At 42.1% G+C, this 16,137-nt stretch overlaps 1 pseudogene; it reads left to right on the forward strand.

Annotated features, from left to right (window-relative positions):
• The first annotated feature begins 2,254 nt into the window (after positions 1-2,254).
• LOC139479492 (uncharacterized) lies at positions 2,255-12,648 on the forward strand (annotated as a pseudogene).
• The last annotated feature ends 3,489 nt before the right edge of the window (positions 12,649-16,137 follow it).

Genomic DNA, 16,137 nt, shown 5'->3' on the forward strand with positions numbered 1-16,137 from the left:
GACAATGTCAGGGGTAGAGACTCACTCACAGAGCTGCAGTAAAGTGTCAGTACTTACTGACATGTGCACAAGACAATGTCAGGGGTGGAGACTCACTCACAGGCCTACAGTAAAGTGTCAGTACTTACTGACATGTACACAAGACAATGTCACGGGTAGAGACTCACTCACAGGCCTAGAGTAAAGTGTCAGTACTTACTTACATGTACACAAGAGAATGTCCTTTTACGACTGTGGTGATAGTGACACATCGTACCCCTAGTGGTAATCAGAGAAACGTGGTTAATTTATTGCCGCTCTAGAATAAGGGTGTGCCCTATGCAAACAAGACAAATCAATAGCGGCCTATATAAGTGAATAATCTGTGTACGATCTGCAATCTAAAGTGATAACTCACTTTCGGATGGATTTGTACCATTTCACAAATTGCTGTATTAATTTCTTTACTTTATTGCAAGTGGAGAAAATGTTTTCTAACATTTCAGGTTCTTTTTCTCAGAAAGTACATGAACCACCATTACGGCTGCCCAGTTTGTGTATAAATGAATTTGAAGTAATAATTCTGTGTGAAACATTATCAATAGCTTATATTGAAAGTTATGCGTTTTATTGTCAATTGTTACTTTTTGATTTAATTCAAAGCATCTGGATAAGTGTTAACGTTTCCATAACCACTTTATGTCAGTGGAGATATATTACTTCCTTGTCACGGTTATAATCAACAGATTTCCTCGTAACGAAAGAAACATGCGCATGCGCAGTAGACACCGCTAAGCAATCATCGGCGCATGTTTTTATCATACAAGGAGGCTATTCCGTAGAGGTGATTATCATTCAACGGTAAGTTTCCAACTTTCATCATTATCAGAAAATGTCAGCAATGGTTTGCAGAATGCATATGCTTTATCAATCCATAATAATGCCTTTCAAGTTATGATGCAGATATAGTTAAAAGAAACGACTAGCTTTGATCGTTGGTAATATCATCAACAGGTTGTCACAAAACCTTCCAGATGCAGTTAAGGCAATTGTTAGCCAAGCGAAATAATTTCATGGCAGAGTACAATGCCATACTAAATCACACCAAGACACATTCTCCCATACTTAAACTATTTCAAAATGGGAAATTTAGACAGGACACATTATTAAAATGACAAAGGCTTATTCAGTTTAGGAAATTATTCTATACTAGTGGACATGCTTCAAAGACAATATCAGGATGTACATACCTTCATGTAGTTCCACGTAAGTTCTAATCAGCAAATCTTTTTAACCTTAGACTGGATATGTACAAAAACGTTTATGGAAAAATAGAGACTGTCGCTGGTAATAGTATGCAAAGTAACGTCAAGATGGAAGAGTTGGTGCACACTTTGCATTTATTCCTTCTCTGTCCATCCTGCGCTCACGTACCCTGTACTATTTTGTACATTTCGATTCAGTAGGATGTTCAGGGTGATACATAGAGGCACACGCCTAGGTCGATGGGATAGCCTAGTGGTTAAAGTGTTTGCTTGTCACTACCCAGGTGGGTACAATGTGTGGATCCTATATCTGGTGTCCACTGAAGTGATATTACTGAAATATAGCTACACCGGCGTAAATACCATATGTTCACTCACTTGTGTACCCATTAGAAACTATGAGCACATATATTATAAATGTGACTATAAGGACGTATTTTGAAAGTTAATATTGAAATCGGGGGGCACGAGTGGCACAGTCGTCTAAGGCGCCGCGATTCACTGTGCAGAATTGCGTCCCTTTGTCACGCCAGAAACCTATGATTGTGGGTTCGAATCCTGGTTCACCCCGATTATGTTTCCATATTTGTCAGCACCATACCCGTGCTCGTTGGTTTCACCGAATTGGTAAACGTCCGAGACCTGCATCACTTCGGGCTTTCCTCCGACATTAAGCTGACACATCGTGTTATAGCTGGAATAATGTTAAAAGCGGTGTTAAACCCAACTCACTCACTCACTCACTCAATAATATTGAAATCATTCTCCGTTTGACCTTGGCTTCCATATTTAGAAAATCAATCGTAAAGTTTTTCAGAATATCCATCATATGTAAGAGATATACAGGTAAAGGTAATTTAGAATTGAGTACATAACCATCCTAGAATGATACTTGTCCCCAGCAAAGGTTTCCTTGTCTTAAGAAGCATAACATTGCATTGGGTGGTCAGTCTCTTTGTCATTATACCGTTTGGCTTGGACTTTACTGGTTACACATTATTTCTACAGCAATGGCTTCGATGAAGAGGACTGGTCTGATGCTGACACTGGTGTTTATCATTGGATATTACATTTTACTGTAAGCATTTGTTGATACTAGTGTTAATTACTAGATATTTCTCCCATTGTAAATATTTGTTGGTGCTGGCGTTAATCACTGGATTTTTAACGTACTATATTTGTTGATATTTGGGTCAATCATTGGATTTTACACCTACTGTGAGTATTTGTTGGTACTGATGTCGATCATTGGATAGCACACCTACTACACGTTGGTACTGACGCTGGTGTTTATCACAGAATATAATACTTACTTGCAAACTCAGAAACTGTATTATTCATTATTCAGTAATGTACATGTTCTTAAATGAAGAACTGTTGAAGCAGGTATATAATAGAATTACAACATTGTGTACATGCGTGTGGAAACATTTGTCAAATTCAGTTTCATACTTCATGAGAAACGGATTTCGTAGTCTGCAATATGCACGAATAACACTTTATTTAGATAATTGATAATATATGTTACAAATAATGCATAAATTATCCTCTGATAAGCTTTTGCTTCCGTGGATGAGGATTCCAGGTCGAGTCGGTGGAAACATTAGATGACTGTTTTTTAATTGACAGACGCCAGTAATCGAGTCGTAAATATCCCGCTATCCATAATAGCCCCATGACTTATTTGAGCGTGTACAATCAACGGGTGACATTGTGTGAAGACGCTTACTAACCATTGAAGACATAAATATGGAACTGTTAAAATGGTCTCATCACATAATCATTGTTTTTTAGTTATTTTCAAATATTATATTTATAAATATTATTAATTATTTCGAATATTGCACAGAAGGCCAACTGTATTCTTTTTCTGGATTAATTACATTCGCAAGTCATGTATCACAAAAAGACACACATTGCAAATTCATCTGACCATCAAGGAACAATTTCTTAAAGCAAGTACATATTTTGTAATTTTCAGGTGTATAATTTTCAATCAAGACAATGGTAACAATGTTCAGATTATTATTTGTCCAAAATGCATACATTAAGACTCACACACAAAAGAAAACTTTTGATGCGTTGTATAAACACGGCGTCATGAGATTAAAATTACAATAAAAAAATCCACAAATATGTCACCAACGGTGAGATGTTTAAAATATGTTTTTTTCCTGTTTTATATCTTAAACCACGTTTTTGACTACTATGCTACTACTTTTCAAACACACTGAATTTAATAAAAATGTCCTTCCATGAGGGTAGAAGCCTATTCAGGCAGAAATTAGATGAAGCCACTAGTCATGAACCGTCACTGTCTCCATCTCATCATATCGGTAAATGTTCAAATTAATGTTATACATTTCAGGGTTCAAATACAAATATAACTGAACAAAAATAACTAGTAGACCAAACACGTTACCAACTACTGTTTAAAAAGATACAAATGCATGTAACTTATATTCAATTATCCCACAACCTTCTCAGAAATAAATGTTTCCTGTCACTATTTATATACCCTTCAAAAGAAACGTAAAGCCAGATTTGTGGGAGGTAGGAAAATACATGTATACGTCTTTGGTTTGGTTTGATGGGTGGTGGTGGTGGCGGTGGAGGGTAGTCAAAGCAAGGATGAAGAGCGATCTTTCAGGAGAGATGGGTGGCCCTGAAAAGGGCCGTTTGGGGGAAAGAGGATGAAAAAACAGGAACGGAAACCGGAAAACGGGAAACAGGAACGGGAACAGGAATAGGAAACGGAAACGTCATCCTAGGAAGGCGGCCATGCTACACCATTCGCGTTGCTCTGATTCGCAGGCTCCTAGTAGATCTGATTCTCACAAAGATAGTGCAAGAAAGTAGCTGCCACGTTCTTGTGTTTCACCACCCCTGTCAGCTTGAGATAGGGGCAGTGAGGGGACCGCTTGAGGTGTTTCAGCCAAGGATCATCGTGGGTTGCTCATCATCTCCCCTGCACGCCGCAATAAAAGCAGAACACTCTATCGGTACTTTCCGTGTACACGAAGCCCGCCATGTCTTCAGTGGTCTGGGGCATCTGCATCGGCCACGCCTCAAACGAAGTGACCCTGCTTTCAAAAGATTGATGACATGGCGACATCGGGTTACTCCGTACTCGTACTACTTCGTACTCAACAGATGAATCTTGGGTCCATAAGCATCCGTCAGCTCAGTCACCAAGGTTCCCTCATTCGTACTGCTGCTCTTCCTCTCTGTCATTCTCACAATGCGATGATTATTTTTCAAAAGTGACTCCACTCGAGTGGCTTCACTCTTTATAGGAGAGGGACCGGAACGAATATCGCTGCAAGCTGATTGGTCCAACACGCAACGCGCTGATTGGTACCCCACACGGCGCGCTGATTGGTCTGTTCCGTAGCCCGGCCTGAGCCCTGGTTTTCCAAACCGACCTGATTCTTGTGTTTCTTTTCCATAGGAAATGGATTTTACCATGGCAGAGAAAGCCCAACCCCAGTTCGACCAATCAGAGGCCAGAACAGAGCGAGCGCGCCGTCTGATGGGTCCAAAATCCAAGCGTCTGATGGGTCATATTTCGATCCTGTTTTTTTCCTCGGGTGTGCATGTCGATTCCCCATCCATAAGACAACACAACACTTATATTTTTCAACTTTTTTTTAAATTCCCCCACTCAACCAACAATTGTGATTTTTGTGAACAGGAAACTTTTTTCTTTTTTTTCTTTTTGCAACTAGGGTGTGAACGTAAGTTCACTCATAAAACGCAGTGAATAAGTGTCATGTCAATAAGGGCAGAAAAGTTGGCTCTTTTGATGTAGGGTACGCGCCTGGGCACTCAGTCGAAAGGCAGGCATCTCATCCACAGGAACGGAGGTAGACACTTTGGTATGAAACCATTCTAATACCGTGGCATCATTCTTGACGGTGTCCTTCCTGTCCAACGTATCTAACACTTGATTAAATGTCCATCCACGCACGCGATAGGTCAGCATGTAGAGACAGTACACCCCACATAACGTGCTGTATTCATGTTGTAAGGGGCGTGTATTCCATCGTTGTTCCATCTGACTTATGCGATTCAAAGTCTCTTTAAACAGGGGTAATGAATACAATCCATAGCTATCCATCATTTCCACGGATCCTGGAGCTGGACGGTAGATGCTCATCCAGTGTGTGCCAGGTTGATCGCTTGAATGTGTGTTGACCACGTAGGCTTTTGGGGTAAAAGGGGTCATCCTGTTGCCATCCCGCTCTGGCAAAGTCATCTCTGGCCAGGGTGCCCCGGTAGATGGTATGAAGTGGTTCGTCCTCAGCCACGATGGCTTGTCAATCCAAGGTGCTCAACCCGAGTGGTTCATCCATGGTGGGAGGGGGGAAAAAGTGTGCCATGATGGTCTGTCACTGCTCTTTTTATACCACCATTGCATTCCGGAAACGATCTATTTTCCAGAACATTTTCGTATTCTTCATAGCAGATGAGGGTGACTAGGTTCTCGAGAGCTTGTCCAAACTAGATTTCCAAACCCAACTTGCCAGTGAGTCGAGGATAGTTGATGCCTTCATCAGCGCCAAGGTCTGGGGTGAGATCCACCACCCACAAGGTGTAACCTTGAGCGAAGGCCTCGGGAGTCAGCTCGCAGGTCTAAGGCTGCCCCAGCTTCCCCATGTTTCGGAATAGATTCATGTAGACTTGTTTCAAATGGGAGCTGTTGTTGCTGAAGTCGCTTTTCATTTCCATGCCATGGACTACCTGACCATTGACTTACAGCTTCATCATGGTGACATAGTTGTGTTTGAAGTTGTACGTTTTCTGCTCTTTGCTTCCTACATAGGCACTATTGTCCACCAGTCCCAGGACCACGCGTTTTGGTAATTGACCACCGATGAGCTGATCCTTGTGAAAGTCTTTACTGCCTCTCGGAATGTCATGGGTGGTCACTTGAACACGGGAAAGGGGGTACCTGGCAGTCACCCCAGCGTTCAGACTAGACATGTGTGTTTTTCGGACAGCAGGATCGATGTTGAGTTGATGGACATAAAATTCGGCTTTGGTCAGGGCTAGATTGTAGATACCATCAGCAGCACACATGAAGAAGAACTCATCGGGACTTCGTAGCAATTCCAGTTTCATAGGGACGCCATCCACCAGATAACGGTCTTGAAGAAACAGGTCACAGTGTAGACGTCCTGTCAGTTCCACTTCTTTGGTGGGCACGATAAGATCACGTCGCGTTCTGACGCCCCTGTTTCTTGCATCCGCATTTGCATCAGGATTGAAGGTGTCCATTTTAGCAGCATCGTCTGCAAACCATCCAGGACATTGAAGGTGAGATGTTTTGGCTCCTGTACAATAACTCAGAGGGGTTTCCAAGTAGGCTCTGTAAGGGTAAGTGCGCATGGATGGTGTGATCTCCAACTGAATGTGTCCCACTTGCACCCGCACTTCGCGAAACAGGGAATGCATCAAATTGTTGACTGTCGATACGGGGTTATCCGCCACTGTGGTATCTGTGCCATCTTCTTTCCTCACACGTTGACATACTCTCAGGTAGCACTGTTTCATATCAATGTAGGCATTTAAGGGGATTTACGCTGTTTCTGGAGAGGGGCGGGGATGGCTTTACGTCTTTTAGGGGGTCTCGGCTCCACACGTTCCTCCAAGACATCCATCAGGGCTGCTGTACAACGATGTTTCAGACTCTCTGACCATTTGCGTTTGCCAGCAACCACATCACTCACCAACCCGGGTAGGATCTTTTTACCCATCTTGAGCACCGATGTTCCACTAGATTTAAGGAAAGGCAACGCCATCTTCAAGATACCTCCGAGGCCACTGCCACATTGATGATACCATCCTTTGTATACTTTGATGCCACTCCCACGCTGACCGAACTGTCCTCGATCAATCTGGTGTGCCACACGTGTCCCAACATGTTGCTTCTGTGTTAGCGGCGATGTCTGAAGTAAAGTGTCACAATGGCTTTCCCCATTTGAAATGCTACGGGTCGCCCCGTGTCGTCCATGATATAGAGTTTAATACCATCAAAGGAACCATGCAGCAGTCCGAGGTAGCGGTTGTTCTGAGGGCTTTTAATCACCACACTGTCTCGCATCATCTTCTTTGACATGGGCACGTGGATCAGCAATGGCGCCATCGTATTGCCCACAATTTGATCTTCGACCAGGTCGGTGTAAATGTACACGGTATCAAATCCTGACAGGCGATTCGCTTTTGTATCACCTATGATTTCCACATAGCCACCCACCAAGGGAGTAGCCCCCTCTTGCCACTGGGCCAAGGCACTCAAGGGAACAGACGTCTCTGTGTAGGTTTTATACTCCTCCTCACCGAGGAGCGGTAGTTGAACAAATCCGAGCATTCTCGAGAGTGGACTTGGCATGATCACTTCCGTGCCATAGAGTGATTCGCCCGAATGGAGTACTACTTCTTTAGGGGCTTGGAATCACACCTTTCCATCTCCTCTACCCGCGGATGCAGAGATCTCCATGATCAACATGGTGTTGTTCACCATGATCATCTTTGATCCGATACACGGGAGGTGTTCTCTCTGTGATCAGACGGTCCGTAAACAGTTCCATGGTCCAGTTGGGGAGATAGCCTTTCTCAAACGTGCCTTTGGTTTTGTTCAGACGTACACGGGTGCCCGGCAGTAAAAGAGAGGGGGGTCTTGTCTTGGGGGACGACAGTCTTCGGGGTGCTGTTTTCCGTTTGCGCTGCTACCGTTGTCATTGTTGTTGTTCTTCAATGTAGTCTAACACCCGAATTTCTGACAGGGGATCTCCTGGGAGGACGTCCTCAGGTCGTTGACCAATGGTCCGATGCACACGCCGGTTGTACGACGTGACCAACTGGTGTAAGACTTTCAAAAAGTGTCGGATCCCATGCTTAGTAAAGTATCGCCACATTGAAACCATTCGTTGAAACCATTCCACCACGGCTGCTTTCGTGTCAGGATTTTGACTGGAGTATTCTTTGCCTTTGGCTGTTTGCAATTGAGCAGGTAGTCGTCCTTTGGCTTGTTGCATCAGCAAGGTTTGAAAACCTTCAATCAAAGCAGAACTGTTCTTGGCCTTCATGGGATGCACCAATGCCATCTTTGAAAACGTGTGAAACAAATGTGTGGTGTGTCCTTGGCATGGCATGAGGAGGTTGTTGCCAGGGTGTGTGCCAGGCACTGGTTTCCCTTCCACAAGTCGGGATTGTTTTGAATCCTTGTCATCAAATTCATGGCTTTACTGGACATGGCTTTAGGAACACTTATGACAACTTCGTCGATCACCTGTTGAGGAGGAGGGGCAGGTCTACCTGGGGTGTCCATCGTTTATAGTGGTGGCGGTGCTGGTGGTGGTTTGGTGGTGGTGGTGGTGCTGGTGGTGGTTTGGTGGTGGCGGTGGTCGTCGTGGAGGTGCGGTGCTGTTGGCGCTGCAACTCTAGCATGCGTTGCAACAGTTGGTTGTATTCTTGTTCCCGCAGGTGAAAAGGCTGCTGTGACCTCTGCATCAACGTGTCCATCTCTTCCAAATTTTGGAGAGGTTTCTTTTTTCAAGAGAGGGGCGTGAAAGGTCTGACGATGCCGTTGTTTTGTGGCCTGTAGACTTTGCTATGATCTCCAGACACCAACACCATCTTGCGTGCATACTTCATGGTGACACACTTTTTCATTTTCATGAGCGTATTCAAGACTTTGCCGTGCTGTTGCAAGTGTTGACGTTGAGTCATGGTCATGGAAATAGTGCCTGCATACAAGTTTACTACACATTCACAAAGGGCCCGGATGAGATCGGTAGGAGCATGTTTGAGAATGGCTTTGCGCATCGCTGGAGCGGCAGCACACAAATGACACAGAGTGTGTTTCTGTTTCCTGAGGCACCGAGTCATCTCTCCTGCATGACGGTGTTAGCCTGAATGAGGCACCTGATCTGCAGCCTCTAAACTTTGAGGTGCAAAGTCTCGTTCCACAAGGCGATCGTATTGTAGCACAATGACTGTCGTTCTGTCTAAGTTAAAGTATGTGAGTTGCGATCACCTTAGCACTAGGATCATGTTGTGGAATGGACGCCTGAAGGTGAACCGATATGGACAGACATGGATGTGGTGTATGAATGCAGGGAGCGGATCGAACATCGCTGCACGCTGATTGGACCGACATGCTGCGCGCTGATTGGTCCACAACGCGGCAACGCGGTTTCCAAACCGACCCGATCCTTGTCTTTCTTTTCCAAAACAAAAGTGATGACAAGAGAGCGTCTATGGGTTTTAAGGCAGTGGAACTAATTGTGGTTTCTGAGTTCATCAGCACCATACTCATGCTTTTGGATTTCACTAAAACAGTAAAAGCCTTAGACCTTCCTCACATTGAGAAATGCTCCCCTCCAACATCAAGCTGACAAGCCGTGATATAACAGTAGGAATACTGGTCAAAGCGGCGTTAAACGCAACTCATTCACTAACTCACCAACGCTAGAGATGTAGTTCCTTTTCATTGTCAGTTACCTGTAAATTAAAGTGACAAAGTCCTTTCCATTTGCATAAGAAATACGTCGAGAGTACGATTCTGGCTACATCATGCTCATATGTTTGTGGTTCACTTTCAAATAATGATGACACCAGGTGTTCGCCCCACCGGTGGCACCCTTCACAAATACATGCAAAGGCAAGCCAGTTGTTCATCTAACAAAACAGGGAAATATATGGTACAAGTCAGAATAGAGAATTGCCTCATTTTCGTCAGTGATATCTTAAATTTGGAAATGTATTTCACATCTTCACAATACATTGTTTTGAAAATTTTACTTAGGCCTTGAATGGTGTAACATTGATCAAACGACTTGGTAGAAAGAGCATGCTTGATGGTAATTCAAATGTTGTGAAATGTAGACACCAAAGGCTGGAGCTGCTAGAATAATGCTCGACATCAAGTGAAGATTGACTATTACAAAGCTGAAGTCATCCCTTTTGTCAATCACCTGTTAAGTTTATTTTATCGTATGGTAAACTTGCCTGACCCCCAATCTGTCACTAAAACCACCCAATCACCACAACTCAACCAAAACTAAAGCAAACGTTTGGACTGCTCACTAAAACGACCCAATTACCACAACTCAACCCAAACTAAAGCAAATGTTAGAACTGCTCACTAAAGCAACGAAATTCTGAGGCATTGCGAAGATATCTTCTCATGTCGACGAGATTATGTGTGTAACTACGATAAGGAAATTATCTGTTACTTTATGTGAGACAGTGTACAGTGTAACTTTCCTGGCGTGTCTCGTCATTATCAATCAACATGCGTTTTGTATGCTCCATTCTCTTGTATTTTAATAATTTATGGCGCTCCATTTGTTGCCAAATACCACTTTTAGTACCAACCACCCTATCCATAGAATCCTTAACCCTACAGAAATTTAAGAATTCTAAATGCCATAATCTACTGATTATTATTATACCTACAATGTATTTATGCAGCTGTTTAGTTCAGTTTAGTTCCTACAGTTAATGTGTTGTAGATCACGCTTCTTCAGCGACAGCTTGGTTAAAACAATCGGAGTCCCTGAGCTCAATAGTAAGTGCAAAGTACAAAAACACATTATGATTATTGGTCTTGTGTATATTATCACACCAAAGTTAAAATGACTATCAAGGTGTGTGCGTGTGCGTGTGCGTGTGCGTACGTGCGTGTGCGTGCATTGCATGTATACATACATCCATACTGGATGGATGGGTGTATGGGTGTGGATAGATGGATGGATGTTATGTTCGTTTGTACTCTATTGTCAGAATGTATATTATTAATATGAATGTCAGTGCGTATTATCTATTTCTCTTCTGTTTGAGCACACCAGTTTATTATAAGCAAATCCATGCCATAAGGGACTTAAGACTTGTTGAGTTCATACAACTATGCCTCTAGGCATTCATTTCTATGTGTCCGTAATTGGATTTTACCACTTACAACTGTGTTTTTCATTCAGTTGTGTCGCGTATATTGTAGGAACAATCTAACATTGTTTTATAATGTTTTATATCAAGGCTTTGTCAAGAACACACATTCTCCCATCTGGGCTACTTATTTCTATATTCATACTTCCTCTTTGATTACTATGGTTTCCTGGGAGCACGGGTGGCCCAGTCGTCTAAGGCGCTGCGATTTGCTGTGCAGAGTTGCGTCCCTTAGGCACGCCAGAAACCTATGATTGGGGGTTCGAATCCCGGTTCGCCCCGATTATGTTTTTAGGTTTGTCAGCACCATACCCGTCCTCGTGGATTTCACCGAAGTGGTAAACGTCTGAGACCGGCATCATTTCGAGCTTTCCTCCCACATTAATCTGACACCCCGTGATATAACTGGAATAATGTTAAAAGCGGCGTTAAAACTAACTCACTCACTACTATGGTTTCCTTACAATATATTTCTTGAAGTTTTAACTATTCATATATGTTCAGATACAGTCAACTTACTAGTGTTCATGAAAACCTTTCTGTTTATTCAGGATTTTCCTCAAAGTCTATACCGAGTAACTTTCTTCAGATCCTGTCGCAGAGCATCGACGACCCATCCCTTCTGAAACCTGAAATCACAGTCGTTACAGCGTATTTTACCATTGGCTCATTCGCCAAGGGAAGCACAACCAACATGTACACATCAAGCCGTTACATACACTGGATGAAGGTGTTTGGCAGAATCAGGAACAACTTTGTCGCATATACCGATTCTAGAGATGCCTTTAATTTACTTAATAACCTCAGACGTAAGTTCCCTAGCAACATGACAAAGGTATTCCTTATAGACAGGGTCAATCTGCGGTCGTTCTCTTGGACTGGGGAAATTCGAAGTATTTACAGTCAGCCTAACTATCCACATCATCATCCGAACACAGTTAACAAGAAGTATTCATGTGCAATGCATGCAAAGTTTGAGTTAGTTAACAAAGTCTTAATGGAGGAATTGTTTCCTACCAAATATTTCTGTTGGTTGGATATAGAACTCTTTCGTGATCTTGCTGATGATAACTCAGTGTTCAAGCTTCAAATACCACACGAATGGGATAAAAGCAGAGTCGCTTATAGCCGTGTGTATGGTTTTAACGATAAAGCTACAATAGAAAGCGTAATTAAAGGCAACAGTGTATGGGTGGGCGGGGCCATGTTTCTGGGAACGCCTGAAGTGTTGCACAAGTATACTGAAGACTACATGAATACAGTCAAGATGTTTTTAAAACAACGTTTAATGAAAACAGATCAGCAGGTTATATAGTCAATGTATCTCCCGTCATCTAAACTCAAGCCTCGGGTTCAAATCCAGTTATTTTCTGGAAAGAAAAGCCTGTATAATCACAGGTTTTATCTTGGTTACCTGTGCAGAGAGACATCGCAAAACACCAGAAAATGATGACATCAGGTCTATTTCCTAAATAATTAAGTCATAATCCAATTGATATTTAAGCACTTTCAGTTCATCCTAATCCTAAAGGTTACAAAACGTTAAAGCAAAAGTCTGAGAAAAGAATACGCCTTACTATGCATTTTATATTTTAAATATTGTTGATTGTTGGCCTTTTAGCTGTTAAAGATAAATGTCATGATTCAAATGAAAACCAAATAAGTCATCTGTTGATGTAGTTTTTAAAACCATTTCTGCTATTAAAACATGTTTCTTTAGTGTTTCTCTTTGTTTGTAAACAGCAGAATTTTTACACTTGTAGAGGAACCATAAACAAATAATGGTTTGTAAACTGAATCAAAAACCTATTCATTGTCGATAATTCCAAAGCAACAATACAGTAGTCAGATGTAGAGGAGTGGATTTGACATTGCCACATTGACGTTTGTTTGTTTGTTTCTTTCTTTCTTTCTTTAACGCCGCCTTCTGCAATAGTCCAGCTATGTGGCGGCGGCCTGTAAATAATCAAGTCTGGACAAGACAATTCAGTGATTGATATTACGAATGATATAATAGATCTACGCAATGGGATAAGATGACATGCATCATTCCAGTCAGAGAGCCTGATCACCCGTTCTAGTTAGTCGACCCTTGTGGCAAGCATAGTCGTCTGTTATGACAAGCATGGATTGCAGAAGACTTATTCTAACCCGCATATTCACGGGTCCCTCGACGTTATCACCCTTAGCAAATAAGTTCTTAATCTACACAAGCGGTAGCATCGATCTGTTTCGTATTGATTTAGCACTATTAATTTGTTCAGACACCCATTTGAAAACATGCCACATGAGACGAACAATGGATCACTGTGAAACGTTATTTAAACTGTACTCGTCACAAACACATGCACAAGTATGTGAAGTTTTCACCTGAATAGTCACAAGAACATATGGTAGTCAAAATAAGGAATTGCATTGGCCACCAAATTTTGAAATGTCCTCCACATGTTTATCATAACTCGTCCAATTAAAATTTGTTTAAGTCCCTCAAACACAACTTAGTTCAATGTCTGTATTAGTTGTGCAGTTTCTGATTACCCGGATTAATTCGAGAAATTTTGCAGCTTCACGCATGACCATTATGACAATGTCTCTGTCTCACCCATGGCTTTCTCAACAATGTCACAGCTTAACAATTGTCCTTAACGACAGTGTCACAGTCTCGCACGTGACCTTTCTCTCACTCTCACACATGACCTTAGTCTCAGTTGCACACATGACCTTTGTTTCACTCTCACATATGACCTTAACAACAATTTCTCAGTTGCACACATGGTCTTTGTCTCACTCTCACATATGGCCTTAACGACAATGTCTCAGTTGCACACATGGTCTTTGTCTCACTCTCACATATGGCCTTAACGACAATGTCTCAGTTGCACACATGGCCTTTGTCTCACTTGAACACATGGCCTTAACGAAAATGTCTCACGACAATATCTCAGTTGCACACATGTCATTAACGACAATGACACGGTTCCACACATGTCCCTGAACTACAATGTCACACAGTTTCACACATGTCCTTAACGACAATATCACAGCTCCACACAAGTCCTTAACGTCAATGTCACAGTTTCACACATGTCTTTAACGACAATATCACAGCTTAACACATGTCCTTAACAACAATATCACAGCTTCACACATGTCCCTGTACGGCAATGTCACAGTTTCACACATGTCCCTGTACGGCAATGTCACAGTTTTACACATGTCCCTGAACTACAATGTCCAAGCTCCAAACATGTCCCTGAACTACAATGTCACAGCTCCACACATGTCCTTGAACTACAATGTCACAGCTCCACACATGTCCCTGAACTACAATGTCACAGCTCCACAAGTGTCCCGTAGCTACAATGTCACAGCCCCACACATGTCCCTGAACTACAATGTCACAGTTTCACACATGTTGCTGAACTACAATGTCACAGCTTCACACATGTCCTTAACACCAATGTCACAGCTTCACACATGTCCCTGAACTACAATATCACAGCTCCACACATGTCCCTGAACTACAATGTCACAGCTCCACACATGTCCTTAACACCAATGTCACAGCTTCACACATGTCCCTGAACTACAATATCACAGCTCCACACATGTCCCTGAACTACAATGTCACAGCTTCACACATGTCCCTCAACTACAATGTCACAGTTTCACACATGTAGTAGTATAGGTAATGGTGATTCTGCCACAACTCGACTGGGGGAATTTTTTATTCAAAACTGATAATGCGATTCAACGATCGTCATAAGGCTAATTAAAAGAATCATCAATATTAATTAATAATGAATAAAATTTACTATAGCCCACAAGGATATTGGGAAGGTATGGGAGCAATAAAAAAATTAGCCACCACAGCTAAGGTATCTAAAGATGTGGCCAAGGATTGGTTAAAGAAACAAGTGATGTGGCAAATATATTTACCGGCACCGCGTTAAATACCGAGGAGGAAGTTTGATATTTTTACAACGAATGAAGTTCATCAGGCTGACCTCTTGTTTCTTCCCCACGATAAGGCATTTTGATAAGGTAAGATGCAAAACGTATAAATACGCTTTAACCGTAGTGGATGTGGCTAGTCGTTACAAAGAGGCTGAGCAATTAACCTTGAAAGATTCAATAGAAGTAGCTAATGCACTGAGCCGCATATATAAATGCGGACCATTTAAATGGCCTAAGCTATTTTAAGTAGATCCTGGTCGCGAGTTTATGGGATCAATAACTAAACTGTCAACAAAGCATGATGTCGAAATCAGGCGAGGTGTAAAAGAGGCCCACCATAGTCAAGCTATCGTTGAAAGATGTAACCGGACATTAGTAGGAATGTTTGTTTGGCTATCAGTATGGGATCGAAATGAAATCGGAACGATTGAGATCAACCAAAAGGGTGACACATTTATCAGCTGTTGTATCAGCGCTGAATAATGAAGTAATGAGATTAATCGGGAAGAAACCATCCGATGCGATTAAAATGAAATCCGTAACTTCCGAAACTTCAGCACCGAGGAGAGGCAAAGAACAAAAACCTCCGGATAGAGTAAGCGTAAGATATTTATACCAGCCCGGTGAACTTGAAGGAGGCCTACATCGCTCAACTGATCCGATTTGGTCTCTTAACACATATAACATTAGTCGATTGGTTATGAAAGAAGGAGAGCCTATTCTTTATTATCTAAAAAGATGGATCGGGCAGGTACGAGAAGAGATGCTCATAGTTCTGAACGATACAGTATTACCACCCTAAATAACCATAAGCATAGGTAGTTACACCATCCTTATCAATCCATCTCTTTGTATCTAAGGGGGGCAATGATGTCTTTTCATTCTTAATCCATATATCCTATGATTGTAACTTCTTAAAGAGTTCATTTCGTGTTTGAATGTTCTACCGTTGAATAATGCTTCTTTATACTGTTCGTGTTTG

This window comes from Haliotis cracherodii, unplaced genomic scaffold (genome assembly GCF_022045235.1).
Source record: "Haliotis cracherodii isolate W230 unplaced genomic scaffold, xgHalCrac1.p SCAF_4, whole genome shotgun sequence".
NCBI lineage: Eukaryota > Metazoa > Mollusca > Gastropoda > Lepetellida > Haliotidae > Haliotis > Haliotis cracherodii.